A 22,909-nucleotide genomic window follows, 5' to 3' on the forward strand; every position below is an offset into this window, starting at 1 on the left:
TGAAATTTTGAAAATATTAATTTCAAAACATTTAACTTGGCCGATTGTAAGTTTAGCTTTCCTCCCATTAAAGGCCAATGCCCTATTCAGTTTTTTACATAGTCTTTATTCAACATTATTCCTTTTTCTTTGCGCTACTTTACCACCATGAACCTCTCAAGAGAGAATTTATCTTAAAAAGCTGCAATATTAATTAGAGTATATGCATAATAGTGACCTTTAACATTCATCATGTATTAAATGGGCTTATAGTTTTAGGAAAACTCCAGAGTTATTAAATATTTGTTATAGAACTACCATGAAATAAACTAGATTTAGAAAGTATAGTAATGATAAAATTATATTTTTTTTCCAAAAAGCCAGAAGAACATTAGATAAATCATTAGCGCCTGTGAATGTACACATGAGATGTTCATGAGATGATCGTGGTCTTTTACCAGACACTGTTACACCAAACGATTATTGGCCACAACGGTTGGTAATCTGCCAGGTATGGCCGTTAATTGTTTGGTGTAATAGGGCCCTTAAAGTGTTTAGAAAGACAGATTTATCTGACAGATTCTTGAAGCCAAAGCCAGGAAGAGACTATAGACAGAGAACAGGTCATAAAGAAAAGGCTGAGATGTCTCCTCTTTTCAAATCCATTCCTGACTTTGGCTTCAAAAATCTGTCAGATAAATCTGTCTGTGTAAACGCACCATACGTAGAAGGAGAAGAGGGGGATGCAGCTGCAGCTTTTCACTCAATATTTCAGTGACGCGGCATAAGGAGGAAAAGGGACAGAGAGGGAGGCATTTGATTGGCTCAGAGCATGCAGCACACCTCTGACATCATTCCACATTATTCCAGAAAGGTCCACCCACTTAGCAAGAGAAATTTGAACAGCGCTCCATAGCACAGATCAGGGGGGTATGCGGTTAGTGTGAGAAATAATTTAAAAACTCTCATCTGATAGGGTTGTGCAAATGGAGGCACAACACTCTAAAACCACATGTAGGATCGCTGCCACTCCCAGGTAAAAACCATACAAGATGGTTAGCACTGAACAGAAAAAAAGACCTCCCTCCAACCAGGGTAGAAAATCAGGCGCGGATCCAACGGAGATGAAAGATATATTTTAAAATGTAATATTTAAAACATTCATGGCGACACAACGCGTTTCTAAACCGAACCGGTTTCTTTCTCAAGTGTCATCACTTGACACTTGAGAAAGAAACCGGTTCGGTTTAGAAACACGTTGTGTCGCCATAAATGTTTTAAATATAAAATTTTAAAATATATCTTTCATCTCCGTTGGATCCGCGCCTGATTTTCTACCCTGGTTGGAGGGAGGTCTTTTTTTCTGTTTACCCACTTAGCAGGCATGGAGATAAGACTGCGTATTTACCGAAACCCAGAAGGAAAAAAAATCTCAGAATATGCAGGTTAAATACTAATATCTAATTTATTTAATATCTAATACAGATCTAAAATGTTATTCTATAAAAATGTGCAGTTCTATAATGAAAGTAATGGTGCATTTCCCCCACTACTCACAGACCAGGAGATATAACCCTTTACCCTTCCATATAAAAACACAGAAAAAAACGACCCCCTACTATGTGTGTAAGTTTATAGTAACAATACTGCAATCTGTGCAGTCCACAAATAATAAGCACCACTGTCCAGGGCTTGTGGAAGAATTCACATTCAGCATATAATGCACCAAGCTGTTTCACTGTTTCACTATGTCACTAAGGAACAGATTTCATAATGAAAAAAAATTCTTCTAAAAATGAATGAAAAGGTATTCTTGCGTGAAAAAAAAAAAGTATTTTCCGGTTCTCTTACAGTTCACATTTGAAGCCAGGTGTGCCTTAAAAAAAACAACTAAATTTAAAAAAAATATATATATATAAAAAAAACAGAAAAAACAGAAAAGCAGAAAAACATTCATTGACTTCCCAGGGTAAAAAGTTAGTTCAGCTTGAATGGATTAGCACATATGACTTTGACAAGGTGTGTTTTTAAAGCTTGCTCACTGAATGATAAAAAAATAGCACACAAGGAAGTTTTCAGAGGATTTCAGAGATTTGTATTTGTTTTCCTAGTCCCCGATGAATGCAGATTTAACCTTTTAAAATTGCTGGCAGGACACTTTTGATACCTGGAGCTCTATGTCTGCTAGCCCTTTGCATTTCTAAACATGACTAAGCAAGCGGATGAATTCTAATGCAGCAAAAACATGTATGCTCCGATTCTCAGCTTACATTTTGCTTATAATACAGTTACAACTGGACACGGACAAAAGATTTTTCACATTTTTTTCTTATAAAACATTCCAATATATTCATCATAGCAAAGTATAATGTCAATAAGTACATGCTGAGTGTTTGAGCCTGAGATAAAGTGAATGAGTACAACCACCTATAGCAAAAAAAAAAAAAAGTCCAGCCTACCCAAAAATTTCTAGATCAATCACAAAATTTACTTTAAATGAAAAATATCCTTTAGCTACAGCAAACCAAGTATATAAAGAAAACAAACACTAACACTAAATAACCATTACAGTATGCAGGCTCTTATCTAGCACTAGGCACCAGTGCTGTATTTTGGCAGTAGACAGTAGAGGTTCAGTTCCAGGGTGGTTCCTTGCAGTTTACCTGCTGTTTAAAAAAACAAAACAAAAACAAAAAAACTATTTATATATCTTTTTTTCAATGAATGTACCATCAGTACATTTGCTTTAAGTTTTGCACATGGATAGAACAATGCCGGTGCGGGGAAGCCAGTGTCGCAGTCCTTTTTTTTTAACCGTGGCCCGGTTTCCGTGTAAGGCACCAATCTATTCCCAGGCACTGATGGGGGGGGGGGAGCACTGGAGGCGAGCCAGCCCACCCCAAGTAGGAGGGAACCCCCTCTATGATGCAGCTCCATTAGAATCAATTAAAACAGTGCCATACGCATTACCCGGGATGTGGTTCAAAAAAAGGACTGTGGCACCAGCTTCCCCGCGCCACTACTGATGGTACTTGCACTTTAACTAGCCTGACTCTCTATGGACTTGATGTTAAAACCAGGGAATGGTTGTTAGGGCAAAGGACAAAACAGGCTACTGGCCCTATGCCCTGGCAAAAATAAAAGATGTAACTCCTGGTAAAAGCCAGTTCAGACTGATAGAGGAGAGAATCAATGCTCCTACTTCTCCTCCGCAATGAGAAGAGAGTCCTGATTGGCGGAGCAGCAGTTACCAGGTGCTTCTGGCTCCTTCTCTACTAATCTCCATTTTTTTAATATAATGTTTTTACAGGTTGGGTTTCTTTGCTGGCCAGTAAATAACCAAGTTCTCCTTGGTGCACAATCTGAGAACTCTACATATCTAACCCAGGACTAATGTGTAATTCTGCCACCTAGTGACAAAGGCTTCTGCATGTCATCTATAATAAACCTTGAGAAAGACTCATGACTTTTGTACTCAAGCTGCACTAGCCATGCTCCATCCCCATACTATCAGTATCCACATTGGACAGAGCTATGGAGATATTATTTATGTGTATGTGAGTTTAACTATTTGTGTGCAAAATTATGTAAGTGATGAGCAAGTGTCTATATGTATGTACATTTGACTGTGTTTATTGAGTATGTGTGCCTGACATGTATGGTCAGTGTGTGTAGTGAATGTGTAAATGTATGTTTACCTGCTTATTGTGAGTGTTCATGTATGTGGACCTGTATGTTGTCAGTCTATGACTTGCCCACATGTATGTAGTGAGAACAAACATGTGTGTTTGAATGTATTTAGATGCATGCATGTAGCGTTTAGATGCATGCATGTAGAATTATCAGCATGATATGAGCACTCCACTCTGAAAAGATTAGGACATTTGGGCATTGTAGGGTGAATTTACAAATACAAATACTGTGAGTACTGTATAAGTTTAGACCAACCATTTATTTTTGAACACTAACAAAGATACGCCTTGATTTTTGAATGGGGCAAAAAAGGGTCAAAAACGGTCAGGTCATGCAAGTATATTTCTCTATGCAAATTGCGCAAGAATTCTGGCCCTTTTGAAATAATAATTTTGCCCCAGTATTCCTTAATGGAGTCGTAAATGGTTAAGAAACAGAGATGATTGGGTCCTCGGCCATCTGGTCTGGTGTTCTGGCTGGGCCTCTATGGCCCTTTGGGCCCGTGTCCCCTTGCCCTCCAGCCTATGCTCATAGGAGATAAGTATAATATCTATAAGAGACTACTCCCAATTATGACAAGGATCTCCTCTAGGGGTTAATTTAAGGGTTATTCCTATACAAATCTTGTAAAGAGAAATATACTTAGATGTAGGGGGCCTCCGCTTCAGTCTCAGGTAGTCTAGTCTTGCGCTCTTAGAAATCTGTAAGGGGGTTTATAAATCTGATAATATTATGATGTAACTTGGAAAATGAGCTCTTGTTGCCACTTGGTGTGTGGGCTCGCCTTACTTTTTTCTTTTTTTGGGGGGGAGGGGGGGTTGTGTTGTGGGGTAATTTTGTATTATATTGTGTTTTGGGCAGAAAAGATGTAGAAAAGCTTACCGTAATTAAAGATTAAAGAAAAAAATTATAAATTGCTACATGTTTACTAATATGGTATGGATTTAGTATGTTGCTGTTATTTGAGAATTTACACTTTATAGCAGTGTTATTTGAACATATGGCGCTATTGTAGTGGCAGAATATGTTATTATGGAATCATTATGCAGGTTGTGTGTTTGTGTTATTATGTTGAAGACTGGTGTCCCAGCTGTGCTAGCTTAGCAATACGAAAGGCTGAGTAAGCATGGTACCTCAACAAGACACATTTGTTGGGGAACGCTAAAAACATTGTCACTTGGCGTGCTTAGGATGTGGACACTAAAGTCATGTTAAAACATGGCTGAACTTTTTTTTTTCCATCAGTACAGTAGCGGTAAGATTTGAACAGGTTCGGAGCTCATGGCATCATAATGATACATGATGCCGGGAGTTCCTGATGTCCCCTATTTTCCTACTATGTCTCTTTTTGGCCGTTTTTAGGACAGTCATCATGTGAGGTCAAATAACAGTCGTTATTTGAAAATAACACCCAATATTCTATGAATAACAGCTGTTGTTATGAAATTTGACCTCAAAATGACAGCCATCAAAAGTTGTATGAAAGTAGAGAAATTGTATGTACTATACGGCTATGTTCATCCAGCGTGAAAGTACGGCCGTTGTTGCAATTGGCAACAATGTCCGTGCTTTGTACGCCAAGACACCCTGCATGTTCTTCTATGTGATCCCGGACGCAGCGTATACACATAGTATACGCTCCGGCTGGGATCCCAAGCGGCGCCGCAAAGAACTGACATGTCAGTTTTCTGCAGCCACTAATCATTGAATAGCGGCCGTAGAAAACCATGTCAGTGCACACTGTGGAGCGAGCTGCTGCAGCCGCTTGCTTCACAGTGAGCTATGGGGAGTACTGATGTTCACACCTTGTATGTTCACACTGAGTAAAATAGGTGGAGTGACGGCTGCCTCAGTGTGTCATATCATCTCAAAGGGAGAGCGCGTGCTCCTCCGCAGCCGCCGCTCTCTGCACAAAGAAGTGACCTCTTACAGCGGAGAGCGGCGCCAGCGGAGAAGCGCGCGCCCTCTCATTCACTCACAGCAGGACACTGAGCACGGCGGGATTCCGCGGCGGAATTCCGCCATATTTGCTCAGAGTGAACATACCATTTGTGTCTAATTTTAGCTAACAAAGAACATGGAAATTCCTACAGCTCTGTATTATAAAGTAGAATGCACTATTTGTGTACGGCGCCATATCCATATCACTTGTATTGGAATTGCAAGTTCTATGCAAGAAAGGATTGTATGTCTCTGCATACAATTGGTGGCGTATAGAGGTACAGTAAGTGCTCATAGATATTGTCTTCCATGGGCATTAAGCCTTACAATGAGAATACATAATCAAAAAGCCATTATAATAGGTGGGTGTTTTCACCTGTGTGTTAAGATCTATTTTTAGTGGAGTAAAAATCACAGTAGTTCGTAGTTAACAATGGTACCCAATGCAAAAAAGGTGCCACCCTCTGCACTCACTAGCCACAAGGGGGCTCATTAGTATTGCAGTGGGCTTCATGAGTATGTAACAAACAGATGAGGACCTTATGGGACCATTTTGGCAATAAAATTATGAGCCATCTACTGAAATACAAAGAGGCTGGCATTTATCGGGAAAATTGTCCATCTATAATTAGTGACGGACGCAAAAAAATGATCATGATCAGTATTTGTGGCCGTAATTTGTTCTTAAAAAATTCTTAAAATTCAATAAAAATTATTGAAACAGAAAAATAGCCTGATGGAAACAAATTAAATAGAAGAAGTCTGAAAGTAATGTGGACCATGTCAGCAAGTACATGTTTGATCACAGTACTCACTAGAAGAGAAATGGTAACTCTTGACCTACAAGAAGCATAAACAATAAAACAAATAAATGACCACTATCCCCAAGCATAAACAGAAGAGATTTAGGCAAATCTGGATCCCTGATGCAACCACATTTAAAGAAGACCTGTTGTCTGTCCTGACTTGCTTGGTTAAGTAAATATTTGTATTCATCTTTTCTTATTATTATTTAGCTCTCTGATGTGTGGGGGTGTACCCATACACTGTGTGACACTTTTCAATCATAGATGACAGTACCAGACTGGGTAGGGAACCCCTACTGGTAACACCCAGTTTACTATTTAGCCATCTATTTCTAGTAAGAATAACAGGAACGACACAACATAGAGCAATAAGAAAAGATGTCTATTAAATCCTACAGCGCAAACGTATATTTATTAGCAAACGACCATACACAATAAAATCATACACTATTACTGATATTAGACTTGCCATTAAAGGAGAAGTCTGGCCAAAACTATTTTTTTATATGTTATTACTTAGACAAATTTCTAATGTATATTAATTATGGTAAATGCACATATAGGGCTATTTCCTTTAATTTAGTAGATCAGGGAGACTTCAGATTCTCTAAAAAAAAAGTGACATCACAAACCGGGGGTGTAATTACAATGGAGTGTCCAGCAGGGGCGCACTATTTATAGAAGTCAGTGGGGGAGATTTATCAAAGGGTGTAAAATTTAGACTGGTGCAAACTGCCCACAGCAACCAATCCCAGCTCAGCTTTCCTTTCAGCACTGCCTAAAGCTGAGCTGTGATTGGTTGCTGTGGGTAGTTTGCACCAGTCTAAATTTTACACCCTTTGATAAATCTCCCCCAATGAGTACCGTTGACTTCTATATATAGTGCGCCCCTGCTGGACACTCCATTGGAATTACAATGGATGTGTATGTAAATGTAATATACAGTGTTTTTGATTGAATACATTTACGAAATACTTTGGGGAGCAAGTGTCCTTGCTCCCCAAAGTATTCCATAAATGTAATCAATCAGTACATTTGGATACTGTAAGCCTGCCGAACCGCCGCTGCCCGCTGCTGCCGCCGCTCTGGACTGCACTGAACTACTACTCCCATCACCTGCTCATAGCACGCTCAGAGCGGCCGGGCAGGGAGTCAGCCATCAAATAGTGTAATGTTGCCGGATCCTGGAAGAAGCAGGAGGGGGGAGCGGAGGGGGATGATGGCTGCACAGTGATGAGCGGCGCCCGGCAGTGGCGGCGGCGGGGATCTCATAGCGATAACCAAGCTACTACACCTCCCTCCCCAGCATCAGCCAGCGGGCGGCGGCTGTTTGGCAGGCTTACTGTGATGAATATCCAAATGTACTGATTGATGACATTTATGGAATACTTTGGGGAGCAAGGACACTTGCTCCCCAAAGTATTTCATAAATGTATTCAATCAAAAACACTGTATATTACATTTACATACACATCCATTGTAATTCCAATAGAGTGTCCAGCAGGGGCGCACTATATACAGAAGTCAATGGTACTCATTGACTTCTATACATAGTGCGCCCCTGCTGGACACTCCATTGGAATTACACCCCCGGTTTGTGACGTCACTTTTTTTTAGAGAATCTGAAGTCTCCCTGATCTACTAAATTAAGGGAAATAGCCCTATATGTGCATTTCCCATAATTAATTTAAAATTTGCCTAACTTTCCATAAGTAATAACATATTAAAAAATAGTTTTGGCCGGAGTTGTCCTTTAACTCTTTGTTTGTTCAATATTACTGAAACAAAATTCCAGAAATCCACAAAATGTACAAAAATAATATCACTCGTAGTGCTTGTGTCATACATTAGAGATTTTATTCACTTCATCCTGAGCCCACAGTCCACATACAGTATAATGCCATAGACATGTCATAGCTGAACATTTAAAGAGGCACGTCCCCTCTCTTTAATAACAGAGGAATGACACAATAGAGAGCAATAAGTAAAGATGTTCCAGAATTATTATTTCATAGGGAATTTACTAAAACAGACCGATCAGGAGAGGCCACAGGTCCCCTTTAATTTACTACACAACCAACAGTCTTACCAGTGGCGTAGCTATAGGGGTCACAGCGGTCGCCATGGCCCCCCTTGCCACTTGTCTCTGAGCATCCCGAGAAGCTGCGGCCGCGCAGCTTCTCGGGATGCACTGGTCGCTTTGATGTTCCTCCCGCACAGTGAGCGGGCGGAACATTAAAGCGATCAGAGTACAGGAGCAGGACCTGTCAGCGTCCTCCTCCTGTATTCCCTCCCATAGGCTGCCGGCACTTCATACCAGCAGCCTATGGGAGGCCGGGCCGTGACCTCTCCGGCAGGCGTGATCATGTGACGTCATCACGCCTGCCGGAAGTCACGTCCCTGCGGCTCGCAAGATGGAGCCCGAGGAGGAGGAAGAGCTGCTGCCTGCAGCCACACAGCGCGGATTAGGTGAGTAGGATGTTTGTTTTTTTTGGGGCACCTCTGGGGGCATTATTAGTATATGGGGGCCACCTCTGGGGGCATTATTAGTATATGGGGGCACCTCTGGGGGCATTATTAGTTCATGGGGGCACCTCTGGGGGCATTATTAGTATATGGGGGCACCTCTGGGGGCATTATTAGTGTATGGGGGCACCTCTGGGGGCATTATTAGTTCATGGGGGCACCTCTGGGGGCATTATTAGTATATGGGGGCCACCTCTGGGGGCATTATTAGTATATGGGGGCACCTCTGGGGGCATTATTAGTATATGGGGGCCACCTCTGGGGGCATTATTAGTATATGGGGGCACCTCTGGGGGCATTATTAGATCATGGGGGCACCTCTGGGGGCATTATTAGTTCATAGGGGGCACCTCTGGGGGCATTATTAGTTCATGGGGGCATTATTAGTATATGGGGGCACCTCTGGGGGCATTATTAGTATATGAGGGCGCCTCTGGGGGCATTATTAGCTCATGGGGGCACCTCTGGGGGCATTATTAGTATATGGGAGCACCTCTGGGGGCATTATTAGTTCATGGGGACACCTCTAGGGGCATTATTAGCTCATGGGGGCATCTCTGGGGGCATTATTAGCTCATGGGGGCACCTCTGGGGGCATTATTAGCTCATGGGGGCACAGCAGGGAATCCTACATACAGGGGGCATCCCACACAGCGCAGTTACTATGGGAGCCGACAGGAGGGAGAAAGGAAAGGAAGTTGCTAGAAATGTGCGGAGCCTAAATTGTTTGTCTCGCAGGTTCTGAAGAGATGAAATGTATCTGGAAGGAATCAGCATGGAGGACTGGACTGGATGGAGAGGAAAAGGGAAAGGGACTCCTCAGATCAAAGAAGACGTCACCTGTGAGTCACTGTATGACGGTTTTCTTATTTTGTAGAACATCATTTAGTAGGGGTGCCCCGAGGTGACAGCTACTACATTATCTGTACTCAGAGATATCACTGTGTTATCTGTGGTGTTACATAGGACTGCAGGTGACATCTACATTATCTGTACTCAGAGATATCCCTGTGTTATCTGTGCTGTTACATAGGACTGCAGGTGACATCTACATTATCTGTACTCAGAGATATCACTGTGTTATCTGTGCTGTTACATAGGACTGCAGGTGACTACTACATTATCTGTACTCAGAGGGATATCACTGAGTTATTTGTGGTGTTACATAGGACTGCAGGTGATATCAGGTGACTTCTCCAGGTTGCAGAAGTTCAAACTTTATCGTGCCCTGCTGACAGTTTATTATGGGAGTTGTAGTTTTGCAAAGTGTGGCTCTTCAGGTTGCAGCACTACAACCCCCATCGTTTCCAACTGGCAGTTTATGATGAGAGTTGTAGTTTTTCAGCTGGAGAGTCAAAGATTGGAATACAATGATTAGACAATGACACAGTACAGTCCATTAATTATAGGGGGCAGTAGTGCAGTACATGAGGTGGAGGCAGTGGCAGTGCATTAGAACATGGTGGCACATTAGAGTAATTGGATATAACGTTAGATAGGACTTTGCCTGATCGGGTGAGATGGGGGGGGCCCCAAGCTAACATTTTGCACCAGGGCCCATCAGCCTTTAGCTACGCCCCTGAGTCTTACTGTCCATATGATGACCATATATTAGCAGTACAGGACGCCATAGGTCACCTGTCCCACTAACTTCACCAGTCAGCTGAGACTCCTTCCTCTGTATTTACATGGTTATACCCTTTTGAAAATTCAACCTGGTTCATGATTTTTTTTATTTATCCATATACTGTACATCTGTAGATCTTGGTGGGTGACATTCTATATTATTATACCAATGTCTGTTTTGACGGCTTATTGTGTACTTTATTTGGACATTTTGTAAAGCTGACAAAAGCTGACATTTTGAGGCACTGTACAAAAAAGAGAAAATAATCTAAACTGAGCGTCTCTATTGACTTCCCACGTTGGAAGAGCTTATTCAGTAAACGTCACTACAACCACTTGTATATAGGCAGCAAATATTATCATTAATGTATGAGCATTAGTGTGCTGCTAGATCACTTCCCTAAACAACCCAGCAGGGTCCAGTTACAGTCGCAGAATGAGTCAACCCCCATTGCAAATCAGGTTTATTTGCATCATTTACTAAATTCTAGCTGTTTGCAAAAATCAAGAACTGTGTAATTGGTCAGTGGCTTCCAGTTCACCAACACTCTAAAATTTATGTTTTTTTTTTTTTTTTGGGGGGGGGGGGGGGGGGTTGGGTTTTCTTTTAAAAATAAGCCTTGGTGGACTTTGAGATATTCTTGAGATCATTATCCTCTTTGAAGGTTCAGTGATGCCCAAGCTTCAAGGGAAACTTCAAGAAAGTTTGGTAAAAAAAAAAAAAAGAAGTACTGGTGCTGCTTATGCCCCATTTTTGCATACATTTCCCAGTAGTCTTTCAGAATGTCCTGTTTCTCTTTAACTAACCCTACCCCTTCCACATATGCCCCACCCCCTCTCAGGGCTTACTATCAGCATCCCAAACCCACTCTGCCCATGCCCTTCCTCCTCCCACCCATGCTCAACCCCTGTCACATCTGCATCCCCAGTCTGTGTTCAGCAAACAACAAACTGAATGTGAGACAGAGGTCACATGGTCTTTGTCTCCCGCGGGGGGCTAGGGGGGGGGGAGCAGGAGACAGAGTGGATTTCAGGGAGACCAATTCTCTTCACTTTCTGGATATCTATCAACTACCGGTACGGCAGAACTGCACAGACACGGTAATACATTATCTAGAGACATCCATATACCTTTTAATTTATTCTTTGACAGAAAATAATTTTCCCAATCCAGAGTTCCCTTTTAAGTTTCCTCACCAGCCACAGAGCATCACTGAGCCACCACCATACTTGGCTGCAGGCAAGATGTTTTTTTCAGTGTATGTTTCGTTCTTCCTCCTCCAAACAAAACACTGATCCATAGGCTTAAAAAGTTCCAGTTTTCTTTCATTGTCCCCAAACGTCTGTGGCTTATTTATATGGCCTTGAGCACATTGAAGCTGACTTTTCTTGTGCCTGTGGGTCAGCAGAGATGCACATCTTGAAGTTCTGTTATATAAAGACATTAAGTATATAATATACACCTTACTGTGCAAATGGAAACCTCAGTGCCCCCTGCCAACAAATAGTTCCGTAGGTCTTTTGCGGTCACAAGGATTTTTGACCACCTACCATGTTAGAAATTTGGTGGCAGCTAGAATTAGCTTTCTCTTTCTACTGTGTTTAGGTAGTTCCTTCTTCTCTAGAAACATTCAGGGCCTTCGACATCTTTTTCTTTCTTTTTCTCTTTAACATTTTGGACCACCCCATTGAATTCGCCATGTTTTTAACATATCATCAAGCATCGCAGTCAACAACGTCTTGTCCAGCCCAGTTATTTATTGGTTTTTGCCCTTTATGCTGGAGATGACACCTTGATCTGTAATTGTGTGATCTTATGGGGGATTCTATATTACATGTAGTCAGCTATTTGAATTGGTCTTGTTTGCTTGAATTCTTGCAAACACCTGACATTTCGTAAATTTTACAAATAATAATTTGTAATGATGGTTGAACAATTTTCATTATAGTTTTGGTTTTTCATGTTCTTTTCACACCACAATAGTTGCGTCCGTTTGCTGTATGCATTGGGAAATCTACCAATCACCCAACGCAGTAAAGTGTTGTTTTGGCCTCAGTTCAGGTGGTTTCTGGCAGGGTTTGTGTTTTCCTGTTGGATGGAATACCACAGACCTCTGTGCTATTCAATAGAGCAGGATCCTGTAAAAAAGGATATTGTGTGGTCTATGTTTCTTTTTCTTTTTACTTGGAAGTCTGTGTATGATGGATACTACAAGGGGGCATCCATTATAGCTACAGTGTTGCTCAAAAGTTTACATACCCTGGCAGAATTTTGCTTATTTTCTTAGAATAGATATATGTTTATGGCTATGTTCACACAACGTCAAATATTGAGAAAAGGCTCCCGATTTTGACATTTAAAAAACGCCGCGATTTAATTGACTGCAATGGCAATGCATTGAAGTCAATGGAAAAATGGATGTCCAATGCACACAATGCATTGAATAATGGACATTTTTACCGCGGACGTCAAAAAAATGAACATGATCATTATTTTCGGATGTCTTTTGCAAACAGCGGACGTTTTTTATTAGTTGTTCACACACAGTTTTTCTTTTTCACCCTTCTTTCTCCGTTTTTACTAATAAACTCAATGGATTTTTCCATTAAGCCACAACCAAAGTCCAACTAGTAACCTCAAACTAGAATAATGTACAAACACCAGTCATTGCACTAAGGGGAGGCTAGGCTGCTAAATGACGGCTGTTATTTCAGACTCAAAATAATGGATGTCGTTTTAAACAAGGCTGAAAAAACGATGTGTGAACATAGCCTATCCCAGGCAGGTTCACATTCTGTTATTGTAGGTTTACCAACCACATCTATTGAAAGTTTGTTCCAAGTATCTACTACTCTTTCAGTAAAGTAATATTTTCTTATGTTGCTTCTGATCTTTTCCCCAGATAACCTCTCACTGTGTCCTCTTGTTCTTGACCTCAGTTTTTTTCTAAAAACACTTCCCTCCTAAACCTCATTTACTCCTTTAACATACTTAAAGGTTTCGATCATGTCCCCCTTTTCTCTTCTTTCCTCTAGAGTATTCAAATCCTTAAGTCTTTCCTGATATGTTTTATGCCTCACACCCTCCACCATTTTTGTAGTCTTTGGACCTGTTCTATTTTATCAATATCCTTTTGTAGGTGTGGTCTCCAGAACTGGACACAGTATTCCAGATGTGGTCTCACCAGAGCTCTATACAGCGGGATCACAATCTCCCTCTTCCTACTGGTTATACCTCTAGCTATACAGCCCAGCATACAATTTGCTTTCCCCACTTCCTGGTTGCACTGGTGACTCATTTTATGGCTGTCAGAAATCACTACCCCTAAATCCTTTTCCTCTGCAGTCTTTGCCAACACAGAACTGCCAATACAATACTCGGATAGAGGATTCCTCCTCCTCAAGTTCATTGTTTTACATGTGGAAACATTTAACTGCAGTTTCCATTGCTTGGACCACTTTAAATCATAATGACAACCAAAAACATCCAAATGACCCTGATCAAAAGTTTGCATACTCTAGTTCTTAATACCGTGTATTGTCCGCTCTAACATCAATGACAGCTTTTGTGGTAGTTGTGGATGAGGCTCTTTATTTTCTCACATGATAAAGCTGCCCATTCTAGTTGCTGTAAATTCCTGTGCTTTCTTGCATGAACTGCACACTTGAGATTTCTCCAGAGTGGCTCAATGATATTAAAGGGGTAGTGCGGCGGTAAACAATTATTCACAGAATAACACACATTACAAAGTTATACAACTTTGTAATGTATGTTATGTCTGTGAATGGCCCCCTTCCCCGTGTCCCACCCAGGAGCGGTCTTGGCATTTCTGGGGCCCCAAGCGGAGTTATGTCTGGGCCCCCCCCCTCGACACGTGTTCCAAAACAATAGACCGCTGTGTGTTGCCCCCAGTAGTATATACCCCTTGTGCGCTACCGCCAGTAATATATACTCCTTTTGTGCTGCTCCAATAGTATATACCCCTTGTGTCCTGCTCCCAGTAGTATATACCCCTTGTTTGCTTCCCCCAGTAGTATATAGACCCCTGTGTGTTCCCCCAGTTATATATAGCCCCCTGTGTGCTCCCCCAGAAGTATATAGACCTCCTGTGTGCTGCCCCAGTTGTATATAGACCTCCTGTGTGCTGCCTCCAGTTGTATATACCGCCTGTGTGCTCCCCCACTAGTATATAGGCCCCCTGTGTGCTCCCTCAGGGGTATTTAGCCCCCCTGTGTGCTCCCCCACTTGGATATAGACCTCCTGTGTGCTTCCCCACTTGGATATAGACCCCTGTGTGCTCCTCCAGTAGTATATAAACCCCCTGTGTGGTTCCCCCAGTAGTATATAGACCCCCTGTGTGCCCCACCAGTATTATATAGACCCCTTGTGTGCTGGCCCAGTAGTATATAGACCCCTGTGTGCTCCCCCAGTAGTATATAGCCCCCCTGTGTGCTCCCCCACTTGTATATAGACCTCCTGTGTGCTCTCCAAGTTGTATATAGACCCCATTCTGCTGCCCCAAGTAGTATATAGACCCCTCTGTGAAGCCCCAGTAGTCTATAGCCCCCCTGTGTGTTCTCCCTGTTATATAGCCCCCCTGTGTGCTCCCCCCATTTATATAGACCCCCGATGTGCGCTCCCCCAGTTAAACAGACCCCTGTGTGCTCCCCCTCCCATATAGTATATAACACAATAAAACAAACACTTATACTCACCTGGGTCCGGGCGTCTCCTCTTCTCTTCACTCTTGTGGCTGCAGGAAGGGTTTTCCCTGCGATCACAAGAGGCCGCACTCCCCTTGTCCTGGCGCCGATGCTCCAGTGATGTCACTGGAGCGCCTGCACCACAAGGACAAAGCTGCCACTTGTGACCGCAGGGAAAACCCTTCCTGTGGCCACAAGAGTGACTGACAGGAAGGGAGCCAATGTCTCCCGCCCTGTCAGTGCTGCTGCATGTAACTATGAGCGCTCATTACGAGTGCTCATAGTTACAGTTCAGATGGCAGCAGCGAGCGGGGCAGCGGCCCTGTCCAGTGGTCTTGAGCACAAGAGCGGGGCGTGGGGGCCCCCCTGGATGTTGGGGGCCCCAAGCGATCGCTTGGGGTGCTTGGTGCCAAAGACCGCCACTGGTCCCACCACCCCCACCCGTGTACCCGGAAGTGTGGTGCGCTATACATACCTGTCACGTACCAACTCGTCTCCGATCTTCAGTCAGCGATGTCGTCTTCGGACGGCCGGGCCGAATCCCTCCGAGCGTCCTGAGTGCCGGCCGCCCTCTTCAGCATCATCAAATGCTCAGCCGCGATTGGCTGAGCACAGTTATGCTCAGCCAATTGCAGCTGAGCAGCCGATGACGCGGCAGAGGGCGGCCGGCACTCAGGACGGACGGAGGGATTCGGCCGAAGACGACATCACTGACTGAAGATCAGAGACGAGTCGGCACGTGACAGGTATGTATAGCGCACCACACCTCCGGGTACACGGGTGGGGGTGGTGGGACACGGGGAAGGGGGCCATTCACAGACATAACATACATTACAAAGTTGTATAACTTTGTAATGTGTGTTATTCTGTGAATAATTGTTTACCGCCGCACTACCCCTTTAAGACTCAGATGGCCACTCAAGAACCTTCACTTTGTTTTGCTGTAGCCAATGACAGGTCGACCTGGCCTTGTGATTTTGATTGTTGTCATGTTGGAACGTCAAAGTACCTCCCATGCCCAGTCTCCGGGCTGATGAGTGCAAATTTGCCTCCAGTATTTGCTGATAATGTGCTGCATTCATCTCTCCTTCAACTTTGACCAAGTTTTCTGTGCCTTTGTAGCCCACACATGCCCAAAACATCAGCAATCCACCTCTGTGTTACAGTAGGAATGGTGTTCCTTTCATCATAGGTCTTGTTGACTCCTCTCCAAATGTAACCTTTATGATTGTGGCCAAAAAGTTAGATTTTGGTCTCTTCACTCCAAATGATCTTATTTCAGGAGTTTTGAGGCTTGTGTCTGTGCTGTTTGGCGTACTGTAGGCGAGATACTTTGTGGCATTTGTGCATTTGTTCAGTAATGTGTTTCTTCTGGAGACTCAACCATGCAGCCCATTTTTCTTCAAGTGCCTCCTTATTGTGAATCTTGAAACAGCAACACGACTAGTTTTCAGAGAGTCCTGTATTTCAGCTGATGTTATTTGTTGGTTCTTCTTTGCATCCAGAACAATTTTCCTGGCAGTTGTGGCTGAACATTTTTGTTGGTCTAACTGACTGAGGTTTGGTTTTTAAAGAACCCCTGTTTTTACATTTGTTAATCACAGTTTGAACACTGCTGACTGGCATTATCAATTCCCTGGATATCAGAACAAAGTAAAGGTTTTGGAGTGGCCATCTCAGTCTCCTAACCTCAATATCATTGAGCCACTCTGGGGAGATCTCAAGCGTGTAGTTCAGGCAAGACAGCCCAGGAATTTATTGGAACTGCAAGCTTTTTGCCAAAAGGAATTGACAGCTTCAACATCTGAAAAAATAATGAGCCTTATCCACAACTACAACAAAAGACTTCAAACTGTCATTGATGTTAGAGGGGGCAATACATAGTATTACCAACTGGAGTATGTAAACTTTTGATCAGGGTCAGTTAGATGTTTTTGGTTGTCATTACGATTTAGAAAAAGAAAACAAAGTAGTTTGATAATAAATGGCTTCACTCAACCACTAACCATGAGTGGAAAAAAAGTTTTTGTGTTATCATTGATATTCTGTGAAAAAAGGACAAGAAAGCAAAACTTCTGCTGGGGTATGTAAACTTTTGAGCATAACTGTATATGGTGGGAGTATACAATAAAGTCCCCGTCCAGACACCTTAAGCTTGTATGTAACTAATAGAAAAAATGAAATGATTAGCAGGCCCCCTTCACAAAGGAATCTATTAATAGTCAACAGACTAGCCATTTCCAAACAGGATTTCACCAAAAGAATGAAGCACAAAAAGTGCTCCATGTTCAACAAAGGTACATGGCTAGAGGACCTGTCAAACTGTTCAGCAAACACATACTCCAATACATTGTGAGTTCCATTGGGGATAGGGACCAATATGGGTGACTACAATCTCTGTACAGCACTGCAGAATAAGTTGGAGCTATAAATAAAGGAACAATATTGTTATTATTGTTAGCAAATTGAGAAAAAAAGACGTCTTGCACTCACCCAAAGTATGTGGAATCTTCAGTTTATTGTAGACATTGAGGAACAGGCAAGGAAGGGGGAAGGTGGTACGTGGGGACATCTCAGGAGGTCATCTGAGACCGTGTATCACCTTCCCCCTTCCTGCTGATGTCTACAATAAACTGAAGATTCTGCATAATGTGGGTGAGTACAAGATGTCTTCTTTTCTCAATTTGCACATTTCATCTTCTTGTTTTGCCTTTGCACCACCCTTGGAGTCAGCTTAGATGCGTTTTTTTCCATGCTCGTATGTCCTTATTGTACTGATGCATTAGAAGTGCCAACCTTCCGTCTCCCATGTATATATTGTAATTATTGTATTGTATTATTTGTAGTGTGTGTGTGTGTATTCCAGAACTACAACTCCTAAAATGTACATGTGTGGTGGGGTTTGTAGTTGTACACCAACTAAAAGATTCAGAACTCCAGGAAAATAGTTTATTTGATAATATAAGTAATTGACAGACACTATGGCAGTTGCAGATACCACCTTGTATAAAATGGTGGGGTCTCCAGCAACCATAATTCACCCTGTCTACATGCAGATGATTTCTTTACTATACACAGACAAACATGCCAGCCCCATTTCGATGAGTTTTGATCCTAGAACCCCAGTGCAGCAAGGCAATATTGCTAAACACTAAGCCACCATACTGCTGATATCCATTTCTACCAGAGTTTTTAAAGGGAAAGAAATGTATAATACAAGAAAAAAGGAGCAGCACAAAATAATGTATAATGTAATCTATAATGTAAGATAATGTAATATGAAAAAATGTATAGCTAGATCTGAACCAAAGATTCCAGCATTGCAAGGAAACAGCCTTAACCACTGAAATAGACACTTCCCTGCCTATGGGTAGAGTAGGGGGAGCTAGATTCAGAGAAGAAGGGGTGGAGCACTTCTGCCCCTGTGACCTGGAAATTCGTTATGTAAATAAAAAGAAATCCAAAAAGCAGCAACAGAAGATGCCCAGGGGCACAAAGGAGAAAAAAGGGTGGAGAAAACAACTAAGGAAAAGGGACAAATTACAAATGATTTCCCTATTCCAATAAGAAAAATTGGTCAGACAACCTCTTTAATTTTAAGCTAAACTCAGACTAGAGGGTCTAAAGATGTGCCAGATTTTCAAACAGCCTGAGTCACTGTTAAAAATCTGGCACATTCTTAGACTCTCTATCCTGGCCAATTGGACATTGGTTCAAAAACTGCAGTGGCAATATAAAAAAAAAAAAAAGTTGCACGTGAAACCACCCATAATATTTATGTTTACAAAGAAATGAAGTTAGCCGAAAACCAGGACTATGCAGGTTTTTTCTACTCCCAAAAAATAAAAAATCTGGTTCTCCTATATTACTATACTCAAAACTTGTTATGTGTTAACATAATTTATTCTAGGTTCTTTATAAGAATGAATTCACACGTTACATTTTGATAGTACACAAAAAAAATCTGAAACTTATTGTCTTCTGAGAGAAGAGTTGTCTAGGCTTAGAAAAACATGGCCACTTTCTTCCAGCACTCCCGTCCTCAGTATGGCTGTGGGTTTTCCCACTCATTTTAATTGAAGTGAATGGAGCAAAATTTGAAAGAAAGTTGCGGTGCTTGATCTAATCCTGAATAACCCCTTTAAATTTTGAAGTAAGCAAGTACCATCCCATTGACATAGATAAAATGTAACCTGGAGCACCCTCAATGACTTTCTCTATGACCCGCTATGTACGTTCTATGGTGCAGAGGTAGTTTTGTCCCATTGGATCCTTAGATATATCTCACATTTTATATTTAGTTGATGACATCTCAAAAACCTTAAACCTAAATTCCAAAATAATTTCCAATAAATTTTATTGATTGCCACTAGAGATCAGCAGGACTCGAGCAAGCTCAGGTTTGTCCAAACTCGAGCGTGTGTGATTGTATTACCGGTGGCTAAAAAGTTGGATGCAGCCAAAGATAGGCATGGTGGGAATTGTAGTTGCAACAACTGGATGGCCACAGGTACCCCATCCCTGACCTAAAGCATGGACTCTCCACAGTAAAAATCTAAATTATATATATATATATATATGTTACAGGTTTTTTATTTATGGAAACCAAGGTCCAAGAAAAATCATCATGGAAAGGTCTTACCAATGTTCCCGAATTCATTTGTCTTCAGTTTTTGTTAGCATTTGATTTATGTAACTCTCTTTTTTTACCCCAAACACCATTTGCTGTGTTTAATAACAGTAACATAAATTATCAGTGTAAAATCTGGAGCTCTTCTATGTTCACACTGTAATCCCATGGTGGAAGCTTCAATGTGAGAACCACTGGCATGCTGATACAATGAGATGATGCTCTGTGGGATCCACTGCTAAATGTAAATAGGGCTCAGCAGGACTATAAAGATAAGTAATACTTAACCACTAAGTAAGCCTATGAAAGACTTAATAGTAAACTGTACCCTGCATGCTTCACTAGAAGCCCTCTGCATGTGGTTACTGAGAAGCCAGTGCTGTTCAGTGCCCTCTGCAGGTGTCCCTGCTTGTCTGGTTAGCTGGAGGTTGGAGTAATCCTCTGAAGGTATCTTTGGAGCAGGTTTAATCTTGTTAGGTGTTCTTGGTAACATGTTCAGTTGATTTTATGTAATAAGGGAAAAGGGGGAGCAATTTTTGGGTTGGATAATTGCTTCGCAAATATCAAAGGATCATGTCGTTTCAAACCAGTATGTATGTTATTCTTTGATATATACTGTTTGGAGACGTCTTCTAATCTCTGAAGGTTTTCCAAGTTTATATTGATGCTGGGAGGGTGTGCTTAAAAACTGGGATAGCGTTTCCAAATTGACTCATTCCTTGTTAGGTGTTTGGTTACAGTTTGACTCTAAAAGGCGTCTGCTGTGAGCTTCTTGATTTCGTGATTGACTGGTTAGAGTCAGGGACATCGCTAGTCATAAATGTCTGGGGTCCAAGACCCGAAGGATTCACGGCTAGACCCAAAGGTTTCTGGACCCCACCGACCCCACAGTGCTTCAGGGCCCGGCGGGCCAGTCTGGTAATGGACCAGACCCCTGAGCCGGCATCACTGACAGCAGCCGGTGGCCGACCGGGACTCCCGTTTGCTGCAAATGTCCCTTTAACTGCAGAGTCTGCAGAGGGATGCTTACTACATGGGGTCATGGGGATACTACCTATTGAGTGGGGGGGAATTACTTACAGGGGGATGCCAAAGATGGGAGATACTCTCTACTGGGGCAAGGGGCCTAAGATCCAGGGGAAATACTTACAAGAGCATACTACTTACTGGGGAGATTAACTATAAAGTAATGACTAAATGGTGGATACTACCAGCACAGAGATGCCTAACTACTTTACGGATGCACAGAAGGGGACCTAACTATAGGTCACAGAGGCACATATCTTCTATATGGATGCACAGAAGGGGACCTAACTATAGGTCACAGAGGCACATATCTTCTATATGGATGCACAGAAGGGGACCTAACTATAGGTCACAGAGGCACATATCTACTATATGGATGCACAAAAGGGGACCTAACTATAGGTCACAGAGGCACATATCTACTATATGGATGCACAGAAGAGGACCTAACTAGATCACAGAGGCACATATCTTCTATATGGATGCACAGAAGGGGACCTAACTATAGGTCACAGAGGCACATATCTACTATATGGATGCACAGAAGGGGACCTAACTATAGGTCACAGAGGCACATATCTACTATATGGATGCACAGAAGGGGACCTAACTATAGATCACAGAGGCACATATCTTCTATATGGATGCACAGAAGGGGACCTAACTATAGGTCACAGAGGCACATATCTACTATATGGATGCACAGAAGAGGGCCTAACTATAGATCACAGAGGCACATATCTTCTATATGGATGCACAGAAGGGGACCTAACTATAGGTCACAGAGGCACATATCTTCTATATGGATGCACAGAAGGGGACCTAACTATAGGTCACAGAGGCACATATCTACTATATGGATGCACAGAAGGGGACCTAACTATAGGTCACAGAGGCACATATCTACTATATGGATGCACAGAAGAGGACCTAACTATAGGTCACAGAGGCACATATCTACTATATGGATGCACAGAAGGGGACCTAACTATAGGTCACAGAGGCACATATCTTCTATATGGATGCACAGAAGAGGACCTAACTATAGATCACAGAGGCACATATCTTCTATATGGATGCAAAGAAGGGGACCTAACTATAGGTCACAGAGGCACATAGCTTCTATATGGATGCACAGAAGGGGACCTAACTATAGGTCACAGAGGCACATATGTACTATATGGATGCAAAGAAGGGGACCTAACTATAGGTCACAGAGGCACATATCTACTATATGGATGCACAGAAGAGGACCTAACTATAGGTCACAGAGGCACATATGTACTATATGGATGCACAGAAGGGGACCTAACTATAGGTCACAGAGGCACATATCTACTATATGGATGCACAGAAGGGGACCTAACTATAGGTCACAGAGGCACATATCTACTATATGGATGCACAGAAGGGGACCTAACTATAGGTCACAGAGGCACATATCTACTATATGGATGCACAGAAGGGGACCTAACTATAGATCACAGAGGCACATATCTTCTATATGGATGCACAGAAGAGGACCTAACTATAGATCACAGAGGCACATATCTTCTATATGGATGCACAGAAGGGGACCTAACTATAGGTCACAGAGGCACATATGTACTATATGGATGCAAAGAAGGGGACCTAACTATAGGTCACAGAGGCACATATCTTCTATATGGATGCATAGAAGGGGACCTAACTATAGGTCACAGAGGCACATATCTACTATATGGATGCACAGAAGGGGACCTAACTATAGGTCACAGAGGCACATATCTACTATATGGATGCACAGAAGGGGACCTAACTATAGGTCACAGAGGCACATATCTACTATATGGATGCACAGAAGGGGACCTAACTATAGATCACAGAGGCACATATCTTCTATATGGATGCACAGAAGAGGACCTAACTATAGATCACAGAGGCACATATCTTCTATATGGATGCACAGAAGGGGACCTAACTATAGGTCACAGAGGTA

General features: G+C 42.3%; 1 protein-coding gene across 1 annotated transcript in view; it reads right to left on the minus strand.

Moving 5' to 3' along the window:
* Window positions 1-22,909, minus strand: part of WNT10B (Wnt family member 10B) — a 48,571-nt gene that overhangs the window by 20,944 nt on the left and 4,718 nt on the right. The window lies entirely within an intron of this gene.

Source organism: Dendropsophus ebraccatus, chromosome 5 (genome assembly GCF_027789765.1).
Source record: "Dendropsophus ebraccatus isolate aDenEbr1 chromosome 5, aDenEbr1.pat, whole genome shotgun sequence".
In the NCBI taxonomy this organism is placed as follows: Eukaryota; Metazoa; Chordata; class Amphibia; order Anura; family Hylidae; genus Dendropsophus; species Dendropsophus ebraccatus.